General features: G+C 46.0%; 8 non-coding genes across 8 annotated transcripts; all 8 read right to left on the reverse strand.

Moving 5' to 3' along the window:
• Positions 1-2,031: 2,031 nt before the first annotated feature.
• Positions 2,032-2,222, reverse strand: LOC130345043 (U2 spliceosomal RNA). The gene has a single exon (XR_008883824.1). It is a non-coding gene; the product is annotated as a U2 spliceosomal RNA (small nuclear RNA).
• Positions 2,223-4,303: 2,081 nt separating this feature from the next.
• Positions 4,304-4,494, reverse strand: LOC130345045 (U2 spliceosomal RNA). The gene has a single exon (XR_008883826.1). It is a non-coding gene; the product is annotated as a U2 spliceosomal RNA (small nuclear RNA).
• Positions 4,495-6,574: 2,080 nt separating this feature from the next.
• On the reverse strand, positions 6,575-6,765 carry LOC130345046 (U2 spliceosomal RNA). Its single transcript, XR_008883827.1, has one exon. It is a non-coding gene; the product is annotated as a U2 spliceosomal RNA (small nuclear RNA).
• A 2,062-nt stretch (positions 6,766-8,827) lies between these two features.
• LOC130345047 (U2 spliceosomal RNA) lies at positions 8,828-9,018 on the reverse strand. Its single transcript, XR_008883828.1, has one exon. It is a non-coding gene; the product is annotated as a U2 spliceosomal RNA (small nuclear RNA).
• Positions 9,019-11,109: 2,091 nt separating this feature from the next.
• On the reverse strand, positions 11,110-11,300 carry LOC130345048 (U2 spliceosomal RNA). Its single transcript, XR_008883829.1, has one exon. It is a non-coding gene; the product is annotated as a U2 spliceosomal RNA (small nuclear RNA).
• Positions 11,301-13,397: 2,097 nt separating this feature from the next.
• Positions 13,398-13,588, reverse strand: LOC130345050 (U2 spliceosomal RNA). The gene has a single exon (XR_008883830.1). It is a non-coding gene; the product is annotated as a U2 spliceosomal RNA (small nuclear RNA).
• Positions 13,589-15,682: 2,094 nt separating this feature from the next.
• Positions 15,683-15,873, reverse strand: LOC130345051 (U2 spliceosomal RNA). The gene has a single exon (XR_008883831.1). It is a non-coding gene; the product is annotated as a U2 spliceosomal RNA (small nuclear RNA).
• Positions 15,874-17,961: 2,088 nt separating this feature from the next.
• LOC130344987 (U2 spliceosomal RNA) lies at positions 17,962-18,152 on the reverse strand. Its single transcript, XR_008883776.1, has one exon. It is a non-coding gene; the product is annotated as a U2 spliceosomal RNA (small nuclear RNA).
• Positions 18,153-19,417: the final 1,265 nt, after the last annotated feature.

Below are 19,417 nucleotides of genomic sequence, written 5' to 3' on the forward strand. Positions count from 1 at the left end.
CTGTCAGGGAGGCTGCCAGACAATTTTCCATGCACACTCTGGGCTGGGGGGCAGTCAACCACCAGTACACACAGCAGAACCTAAACCCATACCATTATTGCTAAGCAGCAAGACAGGGGCCCATTGCACTCCCACGGGGCCTTTTTAAATGCAATCCATAACCCGGATTTGCCAGGAACCCTTCTTACTCCTCCTACTTGCATGTGACACTGGGCTTAGGATCTGCATAGGAAACACACACACAAGCACACACCTACCTTTGTTGCCTGCAGATGCCTCCTTGGCTGTCCCCAAACGGTATCAAACCAACACCCACGGGAAGCTGTAAGCATAGAGGACATGCCTGCACCCCATTGGACTTACCTGTGTGGGTTAAACCCGGGTTATTTGACAACCTATGGCGGTGATGGTTCTGCTCAGGCAGAGCAGTGCTGATGCTCCTCATAAAGCTGTCGCTGCTGTGAAGGTTCTAGGTGACATCACAAATCCCTATGGTTACATACACAACAAAGCTGGGTTGTTGTTGTTTACACTCTGCAAGGCCTGTGGAAGTGAGTGACATCATAGCACTGTAGTTCTGAGGGTTCTAGATGGATGCAACAATCTCCTGTTGCTTCTATGAAGGCCATAATAGACGACATCACCAAACAGCTCCATAGTCACATACACAGCAAAGGAGAGATGTTGTTTACACCTAGTGATGTCAGTGGTATTGAGTGACATCACAGCACAGTGCTAAGGCTCCTGGGCCTGGACACAGCAGCGGCTGCAATATCTCAACGGAGAATACGTTTATATATATGTGTGTGTGTGCGCGTATATATATATATATATATATATATATATATATATATATATATTTCTCCGCCGAAATCACTTTTAAACCCATTTCCACCTTTTTTTCCCTTCTCTTCCTCTTACTTTTTTTTCACGTTTTTTTACGTTTTTCTCCTTTTCGCCTCTTTTCTGGGCGTATTATTCTTCTTTTTCTTCTTTTTTTTCGTCTAATGCATACCCCATCAGTGCAGCAATGCTTATTCAATACCGCCAGCAGATGGAGACACTGGGGGATAATTTTCTAAGGATTTATACTGATTTTTCCTGTCTGAATTTGTCGCACAGAAAGTTGCAGGCCAAATATGTGTGACATTTCTGCGACTTTAGCTTCTAGAGCATTTTTACAACATTATACATAGGTGCTGAATACATAAAAAGCGACTGTTCAGCGACAGACAAGTCGCATCGGCTGAAAGTAGGCCAGAATGTCAGTCCATGTTGGAGCAGGTTTAGATACAGTCTAAAGTATAGATCTCAAAGTCTGTGCACAGAATTTAGCAAGGGCCTCGCACCTTCTGATGCATCAGGTAGGTGCACAATAGCATAGCCTAACCCTCTGTACTTTGGTCTATATTGATGCGGGACATAGACAGCCAGCTGATGACCAATCCATTAGTGCAATGGATGGCTGGAAGCATTTGTCTTTGCCTTTGCAATACCACAGAAGCAATGCATGGTCAATGTACAGCAATGACACACCTGTGTGAACAGCCAGGAGACCCCCCCCCCCCATGTTATGTTACATAGTTACATAGTTAGTACGGTCGAAAAAAGACATATGTCCATCAAGTTCAACCAGGGAATTAAGGGGTAGGGGTGTGGCGCGATATTGGGGAAGGGATGAGATTTTATATTTCTTCATAAGCATTAATCTTATTTTGTCAATTAGGAACATTCAGCACCCACCCGCTATCAAGGCAGCTGCCTATCATGTCATGCCCTACCTGCACAGGTGTGCTGGCTACTCAAATGATCCAATTAAGGAGGCCATTTAGTCAGCAGCAGCAGAAGTCCTGTGCCTGGACGCTCCAACAGCGGCCAGACACAAGCAGAAGCAGAAGCAGCAGAAGCAGCAGCAGCACCACCTTTTGTTTTTTGGCTGCAGCAGCAGCAAGGCCCACAGGGCTGGCTAGCTGGCTAGCCAGCAAGCAGGTAGCAATGAAAGTAGGAATCTTTCTTTTTAACCCTGTAAGGGGGTGGTGCACTGTACCCGAAGATACTGCCATATCGGGTCAATGCATAGGGCGACGGAAGCAAGCTTCGAAATCGGCCCCCGTTCTCAAAAATCCATTTAATATATGGTCCCCAGATAGGGGACGTATCAGATATTAAACTGATAAGAACAGATACTACACTTGATCTTAGCCAAAAGGCCGAGAAGCGATAACCGTGAAAGGGGCGGGCCCAACAAGGTGCCCTTCATGGGCACTATCACTGCTTGCTGTCAGGGAGGCTGCCAGACAATTTTCCATGCACACTCTGGGCTGGGGGGCAGTCAACCACCAGTACACACAGCAGAACCTAAACCCATACCATTATTGCTAAGCAGCAAGACAGGGGCCCATTGCACTCCCACGGGGCCTTTTTAAATGCAATCCATAACCCGGATTTGCCAGGAACCCTTCTTACTCCTCCTACTTGCATGTGACACTGGGCTTAGGATCTGCATAGGAAACACACACACAAGCACACACCTACCTTTGTTGCCTGCAGATGCCTCCTTGGCTGTCCCCAAACGGTATCAAACCAACACCCACGGGAAGCTGTAAGCATAGAGGACATGCCTGCACCCCATTGGACTTACCTGTGTGGGTTAAACCCGGGTTATTTGACAACCTATGGCGGTGATGGTTCTGCTCAGGCAGAGCAGTGCTGATGCTCCTCATAAAGCTGTCGCTGCTGTGAAGGTTCTAGGTGACATCACAAATCCCTATGGTTACATACACAACAAAGCTGGGTTGTTGTTGTTTACACTCTGCAAGGCCTGTGGAAGTGAGTGACATCATAGCACTGTAGTTCTGAGGGTTCTAGATGGATGCAACAATCTCCTGTTGCTTCTATGAAGGCCATAATAGACGACATCACCAAACAGCTCCATAGTCACATACACAGCAAAGGAGAGATGTTGTTTACACCTAGTGATGTCAGTGGTATTGAGTGACATCACAGCACAGTGCTAAGGCTCCTGGGCCTGGACACAGCAGCGGCTGCAATATCTCAACGGAGAATACGTTTATATATATGTGTGTGTGTGCGCGTATATATATATATATATATATATATATATATTTCTCCGCCGAAATCACTTTTAAACCCATTTCCACCTTTTTTCCCTTCTCTTCCTCTTACTTTTTTTTCACGTTTTTTTACGTTTTTCTCCTTTTCGCCTCTTTTCTGGGCGTATTATTCTTCTTTTTCTTCTTTTTTTTCGTCTAATGCATACCCCATCAGTGCAGCAATGCTTATTCAATACCGCCAGCAGATGGAGACACTGGGGGATAATTTTCTAAGGATTTATACTGATTTTTCCTGTCTGAATTTGTCGCACAGAAAGTTGCAGGCCAAATATGTGTGACATTTCTGCGACTTTAGCTTCTAGAGCATTTTTACAACATTATACATAGGTGCTGAATACATAAAAAGCGACTGTTCAGCGACAGACAAGTCGCATCGGCTGAAAGTAGGCCAGAATGTCAGTCCATGTTGGAGCAGGTTTAGATACAGTCTAAAGTATAGATCTCAAAGTCTGTGCACAGAATTTAGCAAGGGCCTCGCACCTTCTGATGCATCAGGTAGGTGCACAATAGCATAGCCTAACCCTCTGTACTTTGGTCTATATTGATGCGGGACATAGACAGCCAGCTGATGACCAATCCATTAGTGCAATGGATGGCTGGAAGCATTTGTCTTTGCCTTTGCAATACCACAGAAGCAATGCATGGTCAATGTACAGCAATGACACACCTGTGTGAACAGCCAGGAGACCCCCCCCCCCCCCCCCCCATGTTATGTTACATAGTTACATAGTTAGTACGGTCGAAAAAAGACATATGTCCATCAAGTTCAACCAGGGAATTAAGGGGTAGGGGTGTGGCGCGATATTGGGGAAGGGATGAGATTTTATATTTCTTCATAAGCATTAATCTTATTTTGTCAATTAGGAACATTCAGCACCCACCCGCTATCAAGGCAGCTGCCTATCATGTCATGCCCTACCTGCACAGGTGTGCTGGCTACTCAAATGATCCAATTAAGGAGGCCATTTAGTCAGCAGCAGCAGAAGTCCTGTGCCTGGACGCTCCAACAGCGGCCAGACACAAGCAGAAGCAGAAGCAGCAGAAGCAGCAGCAGCACCACCTTTTGTTTTTTGGCTGCAGCAGCAGCAAGGCCCACAGGGCTGGCTAGCTGGCTAGCCAGCAAGCAGGTAGCAATGAAAGTAGGAATCTTTCTTTTTAACCCTGTAAGGGGGTGGTGCACTGTACCCGAAGATACTGCCATATCGGGTCAATGCATAGGGCGACGGAAGCAAGCTTCGAAATCGGCCCCCGTTCTCAAAAATCCATTTAATATATGGTCCCCAGATAGGGGACGTATCAGATATTAAACTGATAAGAACAGATACTACACTTGATCTTAGCCAAAAGGCCGAGAAGCGATAACCGTGAAAGGGGCGGGCCCAACAAGGTGCCCTTCATGGGCACTATCACTGCTTGCTGTCAGGGAGGCTGCCAGACAATTTTCCATGCACACTCTGGGCTGGGGGGCAGTCAACCACCAGTACACACAGCAGAACCTAAACCCATACCATTATTGCTAAGCAGCAAGACAGGGGCCCATTGCACTCCCACGGGGCCTTTTTAAATGCAATCCATAACCCGGATTTGCCAGGAACCCTTCTTACTCCTCCTACTTGCATGTGACACTGGGCTTAGGATCTGCATAGGAAACACACACACAAGCACACACCTACCTTTGTTGCCTGCAGATGCCTCCTTGGCTGTCCCCAAACGGTATCAAACCAACACCCACGGGAAGCTGTAAGCATAGAGGACATGCCTGCACCCCATTGGACCTTACCTGTGTGGGTTAAACCCGGGTTATTTGACAACCTATGGCGGTGATGGTTCTGCTCAGGCAGAGCAGTGCTGATGCTCCTCATAAAGCTGTCGCTGCTGTGAAGGTTCTAGGTGACATCACAAATCCCTATGGTTACATACACAACAAAGCTGGGTTGTTGTTGTTTACACTCTGCAAGGCCTGTGGAAGTGAGTGACATCATAGCACTGTAGTTCTGAGGGTTCTAGATGGATGCAACAATCTCCTGTTGCTTCTATGAAGGCCATAATAGACGACATCACCAAACAGCTCCATAGTCACATACACAGCAAAGGAGAGATGTTGTTTACACCTAGTGATGTCAGTGGTATTGAGTGACATCACAGCACAGTGCTAAGGCTCCTGGGCCTGGACACAGCAGCGGCTGCAATATCTCAACGGAGAATACGTTTATATATATGTGTGTGTGTGCGCGTATATATATATATATATATATATATATATATATATATATATATTTCTCCGCCGAAATCACTTTTAAACCCATTTCCACCTTTTTTCCCTTCTCTTCCTCTTACTTTTTTTTCACGTTTTTTTACGTTTTTCTCCTTTTCGCCTCTTTTCTGGGCGTATTATTCTTCTTTTTCTTCTTTTTTTTCGTCTAATGCATACCCCATCAGTGCAGCAATGCTTATTCAATACCGCCAGCAGATGGAGACACTGGGGGATAATTTTCTAAGGATTTATACTGATTTTTCCTGTCTGAATTTGTCGCACAGAAAGTTGCAGGCCAAATATGTGTGACATTTCTGCGACTTTAGCTTCTAGAGCATTTTTACAACATTATACATAGGTGCTGAATACATAAAAAGCGACTGTTCAGCGACAGACAAGTCGCATCGGCTGAAAGTAGGCCAGAATGTCAGTCCATGTTGGAGCAGGTTTAGATACAGTCTAAAGTATAGATCTCAAAGTCTGTGCACAGAATTTAGCAAGGGCCTCGCACCTTCTGATGCATCAGGTAGGTGCACAATAGCATAGCCTAACCCTCTGTACTTTGGTCTATATTGATGCGGGACATAGACAGCCAGCTGATGACCAATCCATTAGTGCAATGGATGGCTGGAAGCATTTGTCTTTGCCTTTGCAATACCACAGAAGCAATGCATGGTCAATGTACAGCAATGACACACCTGTGTGAACAGCCAGGAGACCCCCCCCCCCCCCCATGTTATGTTACATAGTTACATAGTTAGTACGGTCGAAAAAAGACATATGTCCATCAAGTTCAACCAGGGAATTAAGGGGTAGGGGTGTGGCGCGATATTGGGGAAGGGATGAGATTTTATATTTCTTCATAAGCATTAATCTTATTTTGTCAATTAGGAACATTCAGCACCCACCCGCTATCAAGGCAGCTGCCTATCATGTCATGCCCTACCTGCACAGGTGTGCTGGCTACTCAAATGATCCAATTAAGGAGGCCATTTAGTCAGCAGCAGCAGAAGTCCTGTGCCTGGACGCTCCAACAGCGGCCAGACACAAGCAGAAGCAGAAGAAGCAGCAGCAGCACCACCTTTTGTTTTTTGGCTGCAGCAGCAGCAAGGCCCACAGGGCTGGCTAGCTGGCTAGCCAGCAAGCAGCAATGAAAGTAGGAATCTTTCTTTTTAACCCTGTAAGGGGGTGGTGCACTGTACCCGAAGATACTGCCATATCGGGTCAATGCATAGGGCGACGGAAGCAAGCTTCGAAATCGGCCCCCGTTCTCAAAAATCCATTTAATATATGGTCCCCAGATAGGGGACGTATCAGATATTAAACTGATAAGAACAGATACTACACTTGATCTTAGCCAAAAGGCCGAGAAGCGATAACCGTGAAAGGGGCGGGCCCAACAAGGTGCCCTTCATGGGCACTATCACTGCTTGCTGTCAGGGAGGCTGCCAGACAATTTTCCATGCACACTCTGGGCTGGGGGGCAGTCAACCACCAGTACACACAGCAGAACCTAAACCCATACCATTATTGCTAAGCAGCAAGACAGGGGCCCATTGCACTCCCACGGGGCCTTTTTAAATGCAATCCATAACCCGGATTTGCCAGGAACCCTTCTTACTCCTCCTACTTGCATGTGACACTGGGCTTAGGATCTGCATAGGAAACACACACACAAGCACACACCTACCTTTGTTGCCTGCAGATGCCTCCTTGGCTGTCCCCAAACGGTATCAAACCAACACCCACGGGAAGCTGTAAGCATAGAGGACATGCCTGCACCCCATTGGACTTACCTGTGTGGGTTAAACCCGGGTTATTTGACAACCTATGGCGGTGATGGTTCTGCTCAGGCAGAGCAGTGCTGATGCTCCTCATAAAGCTGTCGCTGCTGTGAAGGTTCTAGGTGACATCACAAATCCCTATGGTTACATACACAACAAAGCTGGGTTGTTGTTGTTTACACTCTGCAAGGCCTGTGGAAGTGAGTGACATCATAGCACTGTAGTTCTGAGGGTTCTAGATGGATGCAACAATCTCCTGTTGCTTCTATGAAGGCCATAATAGACGACATCACCAAACAGCTCCATAGTCACATACACAGCAAAGGAGAGATGTTGTTTACACCTAGTGATGTCAGTGGTATTGAGTGACATCACAGCACAGTGCTAAGGCTCCTGGGCCTGGACACAGCAGCGGCTGCAATATCTCAACGGAGAATACGTTTATATATATGTGTGTGTGTGCGCGTATATATATATATATATATATATATATATATATATTTCTCCGCCGAAATCACTTTTAAACCCATTTCCACCTTTTTTCCCTTCTCTTCCTCTTACTTTTTTTTCACGTTTTTTTACGTTTTTCTCCTTTTCGCCTCTTTTCTGGGCGTATTATTCTTCTTTTTCTTCTTTTTTTCGTCTAATGCATACCCCATCAGTGCAGCAATGCTTATTCAATACCGCCAGCAGATGGAGACACTGGGGGATAATTTTCTAAGGATTTATACTGATTTTTCCTGTCTGAATTTGTCGCACAGAAAGTTGCAGGCCAAATATGTGTGACATTTCTGCGACTTTAGCTTCTAGAGCATTTTTACAACATTATACGTAGGTGCTGAATACAAAAAAAGCGACTGTTCAGCGACAGACAAGTCGCATCGGCTGAAAGTAGGCCAGAATGTCAGTCCATGTTGGAGCAGGTTTAGATACAGTCTAAAGTATAGATCTCAAAGTCTGTGCACAGAATTTAGCAAGGGCCTCGCACCTTCTGATGCATCAGGTAGGTGCACAATAGCATAGCCTAACCCTCTGTACTTTGGTCTATATTGATGCGGGACATAGACAGCCAGCTGATGACCAATCCATTAGTGCAATGGATGGCTGGAAGCATTTGTCTTTGCCTTTGCAATACCACAGAAGCAATGCATGGTCAATGTACAGCAATGACACACCTGTGTGAACAGCCAGGAGACCCCCCCCCCCCATGTTATGTTACATAGTTACATAGTTAGTACGGTCGAAAAAAGACATATGTCCATCAAGTTCAACCAGGGAATTAAGGGGTAGGGGTGTGGCGCGATATTGGGGAAGGGATGAGATTTTATATTTCTTCATAAGCATTAATCTTATTTTGTCAATTAGGAACATTCAGCACCCACCCGCTATCAAGGCAGCTGCCTATCATGTCATGCCCTACCTGCACAGGTGTGCTGGCTACTCAAATGATCCAATTAAGGAGGCCATTTAGTCAGCAGCAGCAGAAGTCCTGTGCCTGGACGCTCCAACAGCGGCCAGACACAAGCAGAAGCAGAAGCAGCACCACCTTTTGTTTTTTGGCTGCAGCAGCAGCAAGGCCCACAGGGCTGGCTAGCTGGCTAGCCAGCAAGCAGGTAGCAATGAAAGTAGGAATCTTTCTTTTTAACCCTGTAAGGGGGTGGTGCACTGTACCCGAAGATACTGCCATATCGGGTCAATGCATAGGGCGACGGAAGCAAGCTTCGAAATCGGCCCCCGTTCTCAAAAATCCATTTAATATATGGTCCCCAGATAGGGGACGTATCAGATATTAAACTGATAAGAACAGATACTACACTTGATCTTAGCCAAAAGGCCGAGAAGCGATAACCGTGAAAGGGGCGGGCCCAACAAGGTGCCCTTCATGGGCACTATCACTGCTTGCTGTCAGGGAGGCTGCCAGACAATTTTCCATGCACACTCTGGGCTGGGGGGCAGTCAACCACCAGTACACACAGCAGAACCTAAACCCATACCATTATTGCTAAGCAGCAAGACAGGGGCCCATTGCACTCCCACGGGGCCTTTTTAAATGCAATCCATAACCCGGATTTGCCAGGAACCCTTCTTACTCCTCCTACTTGCATGTGACACTGGGCTTAGGATCTGCATAGGAAACACACACACAAGCACACACCTACCTTTTTTGCCTGCAGATGCCTCCTTGGCTGTCCCCAAACGGTATCAAACCAACACCCACGGGAAGCTGTAAGCATAGAGGACATGCCTGCACCCCATTGGACTTACCTGTGTGGGTTAAACCCGGGTTATTTGACAACCTATGGCGGTGATGGTTCTGCTCAGGCAGAGCAGTGCTGATGCTCCTCATAAAGCTGTCGCTGCTGTGAAGGTTCTAGGTGACATCACAAATCCCTATGGTTACATACACAACAAAGCTGGGTTGTTGTTGTTTACACTCTGCAAGGCCTGTGGAAGTGAGTGACATCATAGCACTGTAGTTCTGAGGGTTCTAGATGGATGCAACAATCTCCTGTTGCTTCTATGAAGGCCATAATAGACGACATCACCAAACAGCTCCATAGTCACATACACAGCAAAGGAGAGATGTTGTTTACACCTAGTGATGTCAGTGGTATTGAGTGACATCACAGCACAGTGCTAAGGCTCCTGGGCCTGGACACAGCAGCGGCTGCAATATCTCAACGGAGAATACGTTTATATATATGTGTGTGTGTGCGCGTATATATATATATATATATATATATATATATATATATATATATATTTCTCCGCCGAAATCACTTTTAAACCCATTTCCACCTTTTTTTCCCTTCTCTTCCTCTTACTTTTTTTTCACGTTTTTTTACGTTTTTCTCCTTTTCGCCTCTTTTCTGGGCGTATTATTCTTCTTTTTCTTCTTTTTTTTCGTCTAATGCATACCCCATCAGTGCAGCAATGCTTATTCAATACCGCCAGCAGATGGAGACACTGGGGGATAATTTTCTAAGGATTTATACTGATTTTTCCTGTCTGAATTTGTCGCACAGAAAGTTGCAGGCCAAATATGTGTGACATTTCTGCGACTTTAGCTTCTAGAGCATTTTTACAACATTATACATAGGTGCTGAATACATAAAAAGCGACTGTTCAGCGACAGACAAGTCGCATCGGCTGAAAGTAGGCCAGAATGTCAGTCCATGTTGGAGCAGGTTTAGATACAGTCTAAAGTATAGATCTCAAAGTCTGTGCACAGAATTTAGCAAGGGCCTCGCACCTTCTGATGCATCAGGTAGGTGCACAATAGCATAGCCTAACCCTCTGTACTTTGGTCTATATTGATGCGGGACATAGACAGCCAGCTGATGACCAATCCATTAGTGCAATGGATGGCTGGAAGCATTTGTCTTTGCCTTTGCAATACCACAGAAGCAATGCATGGTCAATGTACAGCAATGACACACCTGTGTGAACAGCCAGGAGACCCCCCCCCCCCCCATGTTATGTTACATAGTTACATAGTTAGTACGGTCGAAAAAAGACATATGTCCATCAAGTTCAACCAGGGAATTAAGGGGTAGGGGTGTGGCGCGATATTGGGGAAGGGATGAGATTTTATATTTCTTCATAAGCATTAATCTTATTTTGTCAATTAGGAACATTCAGCACCCACCCGCTATCAAGGCAGCTGCCTATCATGTCATGCCCTACCTGCACAGGTGTGCTGGCTACTCAAATGATCCAATTAAGGAGGCCATTTAGTCAGCAGCAGCAGAAGTCCTGTGCCTGGACGCTCCAACAGCGGCCAGACACAAGCAGAAGCAGAAGCAGCAGAAGCAGCAGCAGCACCACCTTTTGTTTTTTGGCTGCAGCAGCAGCAAGGCCCACAGGGCTGGCTAGCTGGCTAGCCAGCAAGCAGGTAGCAATGAAAGTAGGAATCTTTCTTTTTAACCCTGTAAGGGGGTGGTGCACTGTACCCGAAGATACTGCCATATCGGGTCAATGCATAGGGCGACGGAAGCAAGCTTCGAAATCGGCCCCCGTTCTCAAAAATCCATTTAATATATGGTCCCCAGATAGGGGACGTATCAGATATTAAACTGATAAGAACAGATACTACACTTGATCTTAGCCAAAAGGCCGAGAAGCGATAACCGTGAAAGGGGCGGGCCCAACAAGGTGCCCTTCATGGGCACTATCACTGCTTGCTGTCAGGGAGGCTGCCAGACAATTTTCCATGCACACTCTGGGCTGGGGGGCAGTCAACCACCAGTACACACAGCAGAACCTAAACCCATACCATTATTGCTAAGCAGCAAGACAGGGGCCCATTGCACTCCCACGGGGCCTTTTTAAATGCAATCCATAACCCGGATTTGCCAGGAACCCTTCTTACTCCTCCTACTTGCATGTGACACTGGGCTTAGGATCTGCATAGGAAACACACACACAAGCACACACCTACCTTTGTTGCCTGCAGATGCCTCCTTGGCTGTCCCCAAACGGTATCAAACCAACACCCACGGGAAGCTGTAAGCATAGAGGACATGCCTGCACCCCATTGGACTTACCTGTGTGGGTTAAACCCGGGTTATTTGACAACCTATGGCGGTGATGGTTCTGCTCAGGCAGAGCAGTGCTGATGCTCCTCATAAAGCTGTCGCTGCTGTGAAGGTTCTAGGTGACATCACAAATCCCTATGGTTACATACACAACAAAGCTGGGTTGTTGTTGTTTACACTCTGCAAGGCCTGTGGAAGTGAGTGACATCATAGCACTGTAGTTCTGAGGGTTCTAGATGGATGCAACAATCTCCTGTTGCTTCTATGAAGGCCATAATAGACGACATCACCAAACAGCTCCATAGTCACATACACAGCAAAGGAGAGATGTTGTTTACACCTAGTGATGTCAGTGGTATTGAGTGACATCACAGCACAGTGCTAAGGCTCCTGGGCCTGGACACAGCAGCGGCTGCAATATCTCAACGGAGAATACGTTTATATATATGTGTGTGTGTGCGCGTATATATATATATATATATATATATATATATATATATATATATATATATATATTTCTCCGCCGAAATCACTTTTAAACCCATTTCCACCTTTTTTTCCCTTCTCTTCCTCTTACTTTTTTTTCACGTTTTTTTACGTTTTTCTCCTTTTCGCCTCTTTTCTGGGCGTATTATTCTTCTTTTTCTTCTTTTTTTTCGTCTAATGCATACCCCATCAGTGCAGCAATGCTTATTCAATACCGCCAGCAGATGGAGACACTGGGGGATAATTTTCTAAGGATTTATACTGATTTTTCCTGTCTGAATTTGTCGCACAGAAAGTTGCAGGCCAAATATGTGTGACATTTCTGCGACTTTAGCTTCTAGAGCATTTTTACAACATTAGACATAGGTGCTGAATACATAAAAAGCGACTGTTCAGCGACAGACAAGTCGCATCGGCTGAAAGTAGGCCAGAATGTCAGTCCATGTTGGAGCAGGTTTAGATACAGTCTAAAGTATAGATCTCAAAGTCTGTGCACAGAATTTAGCAAGGGCCTCGCACCTTCTGATGCATCAGGTAGGTGCACAATAGCATAGCCTAACCCTCTGTACTTTGGTCTATATTGATGCGGGACATAGACAGCCAGCTGATGACCAATCCATTAGTGCAATGGATGGCTGGAAGCATTTGTCTTTGCCTTTGCAATACCACAGAAGCAATGCATGGTCAATGTACAGCAATGACACACCTGTGTGAACAGCCAGGAGACCCCCCCCCCCCATGTTATGTTACATAGTTACATAGTTAGTACGGTCGAAAAAAGACATATGTCCATCAAGTTCAACCAGGGAATTAAGGGGTAGGGGTGTGGCGCGATATTGGGGAAGGGATGAGATTTTATATTTCTTCATAAGCATTAATCTTATTTTGTCAATTAGGAACATTCAGCACCCACCCGCTATCAAGGCAGCTGCCTATCATGTCATGCCCTACCTGCACAGGTGTGCTGGCTACTCAAATGATCCAATTAAGGAGGCCATTTAGTCAGCAGCAGCAGAAGTCCTGTGCCTGGACGCTCCAACAGCGGCCAGACACAAGCAGAAGCAGAAGCAGCAGAAGCAGCAGCAGCACCACCTTTTGTTTTTTGGCTGCAGCAGCAGCAAGGCCCACAAAGCTGGCTAGCTGGCTAGCCAGCAAGCAGGTAGCAATGAAAGTAGGAATCTTTCTTTTTAACCCTGTAAGGGGGTGGTGCACTGTACCCGAAGATACTGCCATATCGGGTCAATGCATAGGGCGACGGAAGCAAGCTTCGAAATCGGCCCCCGTTCTCAAAAATCCATTTAATATATGGTCCCCAGATAGGGGACGTATCAGATATTAAACTGATAAGAACAGATACTACACTTGATCTTAGCCAAAAGGCCGAGAAGCGATAACCGTGAAAGGGGCGGGCCCAACAAGGTGCCCTTCATGGGCACTATCACTGCTTGCTGTCAGGGAGGCTGCCAGACAATTTTCCATGCACACTCTGGGCTGGGGGGCAGTCAACCACCAGTACACACAGCAGAACCTAAACCCATACCATTATTGCTAAGCAGCAAGACAGGGGCCCATTGCACTCCCACGGGGCCTTTTTAAATGCAATCCATAACCCGGATTTGCCAGGAACCCTTCTTACTCCTCCTACTTGCATGTGACACTGGGCTTAGGATCTGCATAGGAAACACACACACAAGCACACACCTACCTTTGTTGCCTGCAGATGCCTCCTTGGCTGTCCCCAAACGGTATCAAACCAACACCCACGGGAAGCTGTAAGCATAGAGGACATGCCTGCACCCCATTGGACTTACCTGTGTGGGTTAAACCCGGGTTATTTGACAACCTATGGCGGTGATGGTTCTGCTCAGGCAGAGCAGTGCTGATGCTCCTCATAAAGCTGTCGCTGCTGTGAAGGTTCTAGGTGACATCACAAATCCCTATGGTTACATACACAACAAAGCTGGGTTGTTGTTGTTTACACTCTGCAAGGCCTGTGGAAGTGAGTGACATCATAGCACTGTAGTTCTGAGGGTTCTAGATGGATGCAACAATCTCCTGTTGCTTCTATGAAGGCCATAATAGACGACATCACCAAACAGCTCCATAGTCACATACACAGCAAAGGAGAGATGTTGTTTACACCTAGTGATGTCAGTGGTATTGAGTGACATCACAGCACAGTGCTAAGGCTCCTGGGCCTGGACACAGCAGCGGCTGCAATATCTCAACGGAGAATACGTTTATATATATGTGTGTGTGTGCGCGTATATATATATATATATATATATATATATATATATATATATATATATTTCTCCGCCGAAATCACTTTTAAACCCATTTCCACCTTTTTTTCCCTTCTCTTCCTCTTACTTTTTTTTCACGTTTTTTTACGTTTTTCTCCTTTTCGCCTCTTTTCTGGGCGTATTCTTCTTCTTTTTCTTCTTTTTTTTCGTCTAATGCATACCCCATCAGTGCAGCAATGCTTATTCAATACCGCCAGCAGATGGAGACACTGGGGGATAATTTTCTAAGGATTTATACTGATTTTTCCTGTCTGAATTTGTCGCACAGAAAGTTGCAGGCCAAATATGTGTGACATTTCTGCGACTTTAGCTTCTAGAGCATTTTTACAACATTATACATAGGTGCTGAATACATAAAAAGCGACTGTTCAGCGACAGACAAGTCGCATCGGCTGAAAGTAGGCCAGAATGTCAGTCCATGTTGGAGCAGGTTTAGATACAGTCTAAAGTATAGATCTCAAAGTCTGTGCACAGAATTTAGCAAGGGCCTCGCACCTTCTGATGCATCAGGTAGGTGCACAATAGCATAGCCTAACCCTCTGTACTTTGGTCTATATTGATGCGGGACATAGACAGCCAGCTGATGACCAATCCATTAGTGCAATGGATGGCTGGAAGCATTTGTCTTTGCCTTTGCAATACCACAGAAGCAATGCATGGTCAATGTACAGCAATGACACACCTGTGTGAACAGCCAGGAGACCCCCCCCCCCCCCCATGTTATGTTACATAGTTACATAGTTAGTACGGTCGAAAAAAGACATATGTCCATCAAGTTCAACCAGGGAATTAAGGGGTAGGGGTGTGGCGCGATATTGGGGAAGGGATGAGATTTTATATTTCTTCATAAGCATTAATCTTATTTTGTCAATTAGGAACATTCAGCACCCACCCGCTATCAAGGCAGCTGCCTATCATGTCATGCCCTACCTGCACAGGTGTGCTGGCTACTCAAATGATCCAATTAAGGAGGCCATTTAGTCAGCAGCAGCAGAAGTCCTGTGCCTGGACGCTCCAACAGCGGCCAGACACAAGCAGAAGCAGAAGCAGCAGAAGCAGCAGCAGCACCACCTTTTGTTTTTTGGCTGCAGCAGCAGCAAGGCCCACAGGGCTGGCTAGCTGGCTAGCCAGCAAGCAGGTAGCAATGAAAGTAGGAATCTTTCTTTTTAACCCTGTAAGGGGGTGGTGCACTGTACCCGAAGATACTGCCATATCGGGTCAATGCATAGGGCGACGGAAGCAAGCTTCGAAATCGGCCCCCGTTCTCAAAAATCCATTTAATATATGGTCCCCAGATAGGGGACGTATCAGATATTAAACTGATAAGAACAGATACTACACTTGATCTTAGCCAAAAGGCCGAGAAGCGATAACCGTGAAAGGGGCGGGCCCAACAAGGTGCCCTTCATGGGCACTATCACTGCTTGCTGTCAGGGAGGCTGCCAGACAATTTTCCATGCACACTCTGGGCTGGGGGGCAGTCAACCACCAGTACACACAGCAGAACCTAAACCCATACCATTATTGCTAAGCAGCAAGACAGGGGCCCATTGCACTCCCACGGGGCCTTTTTAAATGCAATCCATAACCCGGATTTGCCAGGAACCCTTCTTACTCCTCCTACTTGCATGTGACACTGGGCTTAGGATCTGCATAGGAAACACACACACAAGCACACACCTACCTTTGTTGCCTGCAGATGCCTCCTTGGCTGTCCCCAAACGGTATCAAACCAACACCCACGGGAAGCTGTAAGCATAGAGGACATGCCTGCACCCCATTGGACTTACCTGTGTGGGTTAAACCCGGGTTATTTGACAACCTATGGCGGTGATGGTTCTGCTCAGGCAGAGCAGTGCTGATGCTCCTCATAAAGCTGTCGCTGCTGTGAAGGTTCTAGGTGACATCACAAATCCCTATGGTTACATACACAACAAAGCTGGGTTGTTGTTGTTTACACTCTGCAAGGCCTGTGGAAGTGAGTGACATCATAGCACTGTAGTTCTGAGGGTTCTAGATGGATGCAACAATCTCCTGTTGCTTCTATGAAGGCCATAATAGACGACATCACCAAACAGCTCCATAGTCACATACACAGCAAAGGAGAGATGTTGTTTACACCTAGTGATGTCAGTGGTATTGAGTGACATCACAGCACAGTGCTAAGGCTCCTGGGCCTGGACACAGCAGCGGCTGCAATATCTCAACGGAGAATACGTTTATATATATGTGTGTGTGTGCGCGTATATATATATATATATATATATATATATATATATATTTCTCCGCCGAAATCACTTTTAAACCCATTTCCACCTTTTTTTCCCTTCTCTTCCTCTTACTTTTTTTTCACGTTTTTTTACGTTTTTCTCCTTTTCGCCTCTTTTCTGGGCGTATTATTCTTCTTTTTCTTCTTTTTTTTCGTCTAATGCATACCCCATCAGTGCAGCAATGCTTATTCAATACCGCCAGCAGATGGAGACACTGGGGGATAATTTTCTAAGGATTTATACTGATTTTTCCTGTCTGAATTTGTCGCACAGAAAGTTGCAGGCCAAATATGTGTGACATTTCTGCGACTTTAGCTTCTAGAGCATTTTTACAACATTAGACATAGGTGCTGAATACATAAAAAGCGACTGTTCAGCGACAGACAAGTCGCATCGGCTGAAAGTAGGCCAGAATGTCAGTCCATGTTGGAGCAGGTTTAGATACAGTCTAAAGTATAGATCTCAAAGTCTGTGCACAGAATTTAGCAAGGGCCTCGCACCTTCTGATGCATCAGGTAGGTGCACAATAGCATAGCCTAACCCTCTGTACTTTGGTCTATATTGATGCGGGACATAGACAGCCAGCTGATGACCAATCCATTAGTGCAATGGATGGCTGGAAGCATTTGTCTTTGCCTTTGCAATACCACAGAAGCAATGCATGGTCAATGTACAGCAATGACACACCTGTGTGAACAGCCAGGAGACCCCCCCCCCCCCCCCCCCATGTTATGTTACATAGTTACATAGTTAGTACGGTCGAAAAAAGACATATGTCCATCAAGTTCAACCAGGGAATTAAGGGGTAGGGGTGTGGCGCGATATTGGGGAAGGGATGAGATTTTATATTTCTTCATAAGCATTAATCTTATTTTGTCAATTAGGAACATTCAGCACCCACCCGCTATCAAGGCAGCTGCCTATCATGTCATGCCCTACCTGCACAGGTGTGCTGGCTACTCAAATGATCCAATTAAGGAGGCCATTTAGTCAGCAGCAGCAGAAGTCCTGTGCCTGGACGCTCCAACAGCGGCCAGACACAAGCAGAAGCAGAAGCAGCAGAAGCAGCAGCAGCACCACCTTTTGTTTTTTGGCTGCAGCAGCAGCAAGGCCCACAGGGCTGGCTAGCTGGCTAGCCAGCAAGCAGGTAGCAATGAAAGTAGGAATCTTTCTTTTTAACCCTGTAAGGGGGTGGTGCACTGTACCCGAAGATACTGCCATATCGGGTCAATGCATAGGGCGACAGAAGCAAGCTTCGAAATCGGCCCCCGTTCTCAAAAATCCATTTAATATATGGTCCCCAGATAGGGGACGTATCAGATATTAAACTGATAAGAACAGATACTACACTTGATCTTAGCCAAAAGGCCGAGAAGCGATAACCGTGAAAGGGGCAGGCCCAACAAGGTGCCCTTCATGGGCACTATCACTGCTTGCTGTCAGGGAGGCTGCCAGACAATTTTCCATGCACACTCTGGGCTGGGGGGCAGTCAACCACCAGTACACACAGCAGAACCTAAACCCATACCATTATTGCTAAGCAGCAAGACAGGGGCCCATTGCACTCCCACGGGGCCTTTTTAAATGCAATCCATAACCCGGATTTGCCAGGAACCCTTCTTACTCCTCCTACTTGCATGTGACACTGGGCTTAGGATCTGCATAGGAAACACACACACAAGCACACACCTACCTTTGTTGCCTGCAGATGCCTCCTTGGCTGTCCCCAAACGGTATCAAACCAACACCCACGGGAAGCTGTAAGCATAGAGGACATGCCTGCACCCCATTGGACTTACCTGTGTGGGTTAAACCCGGGTTATTTGACAACCTATGGCGGTGATGGTTCTGCTCAGGCAGAGCAGTGCTGATGCTCCTCATAAAGCTGTCGCTGCTGTGAAGGTTCTAGGTGACATCACAAATCCCTATGGTTACATACACAACAAAGCTGGGTTGTTGTTGTTTACACTCTGCAAGGCCTGTGGAAGTGAGTGACATCATAGCACTGTAGTTCTGAGGGTTCTAGATGGATGCAACAATCTCCTGTTGCTTCTATGAAGGCCATAATAGACGACATCACCAAACAGCTCCATAGTCACATACACAGCAAAGGAGAGATGTTGTTTACACCTAGTGATGTCAGTGGTATTGAGTGACATCACAGCACAGTGCTAAGGCTCCTGGGCCTGGACACAGCAGCGGCTGCAATATCTCAACGGAGAATACGTTTATATATATGTGTGTGTGTGCGCGTATATATATATATATATATATATATATATATATATATATATATATTTCTCCGCCGAAATCACTTTTAAACCCATTTCCACCTTTTTTTCCCTTCTCTTCCTCTTACTTTTTTTTCACGTTTTTTTACGTTTTTCTCCTTTTCGCCTCTTTTCTGGGCGTATTCTTCTTCTTTTTCTTCTTTTTTTCGTCTAATGCATACCCCATCAGTGCAGCAATGCTTATTCAATACCGCCAGCAGATGGAGACACTGGGGGATAATTTTCTAAGGATTTATACTGATTTTTCCTGTCTGAATTTGTCGCACAGAAAGTTGCAGGCCAAATATGTGTGACATTTCTGCGACTTTAGCTTCTAGAGCATTTTTACAACATTATACATAGGTGCTGAATACA

This window comes from Hyla sarda, unplaced genomic scaffold (assembly GCF_029499605.1).
Source record: "Hyla sarda isolate aHylSar1 unplaced genomic scaffold, aHylSar1.hap1 scaffold_740, whole genome shotgun sequence".
NCBI lineage: Eukaryota > Metazoa > Chordata > Amphibia > Anura > Hylidae > Hyla > Hyla sarda.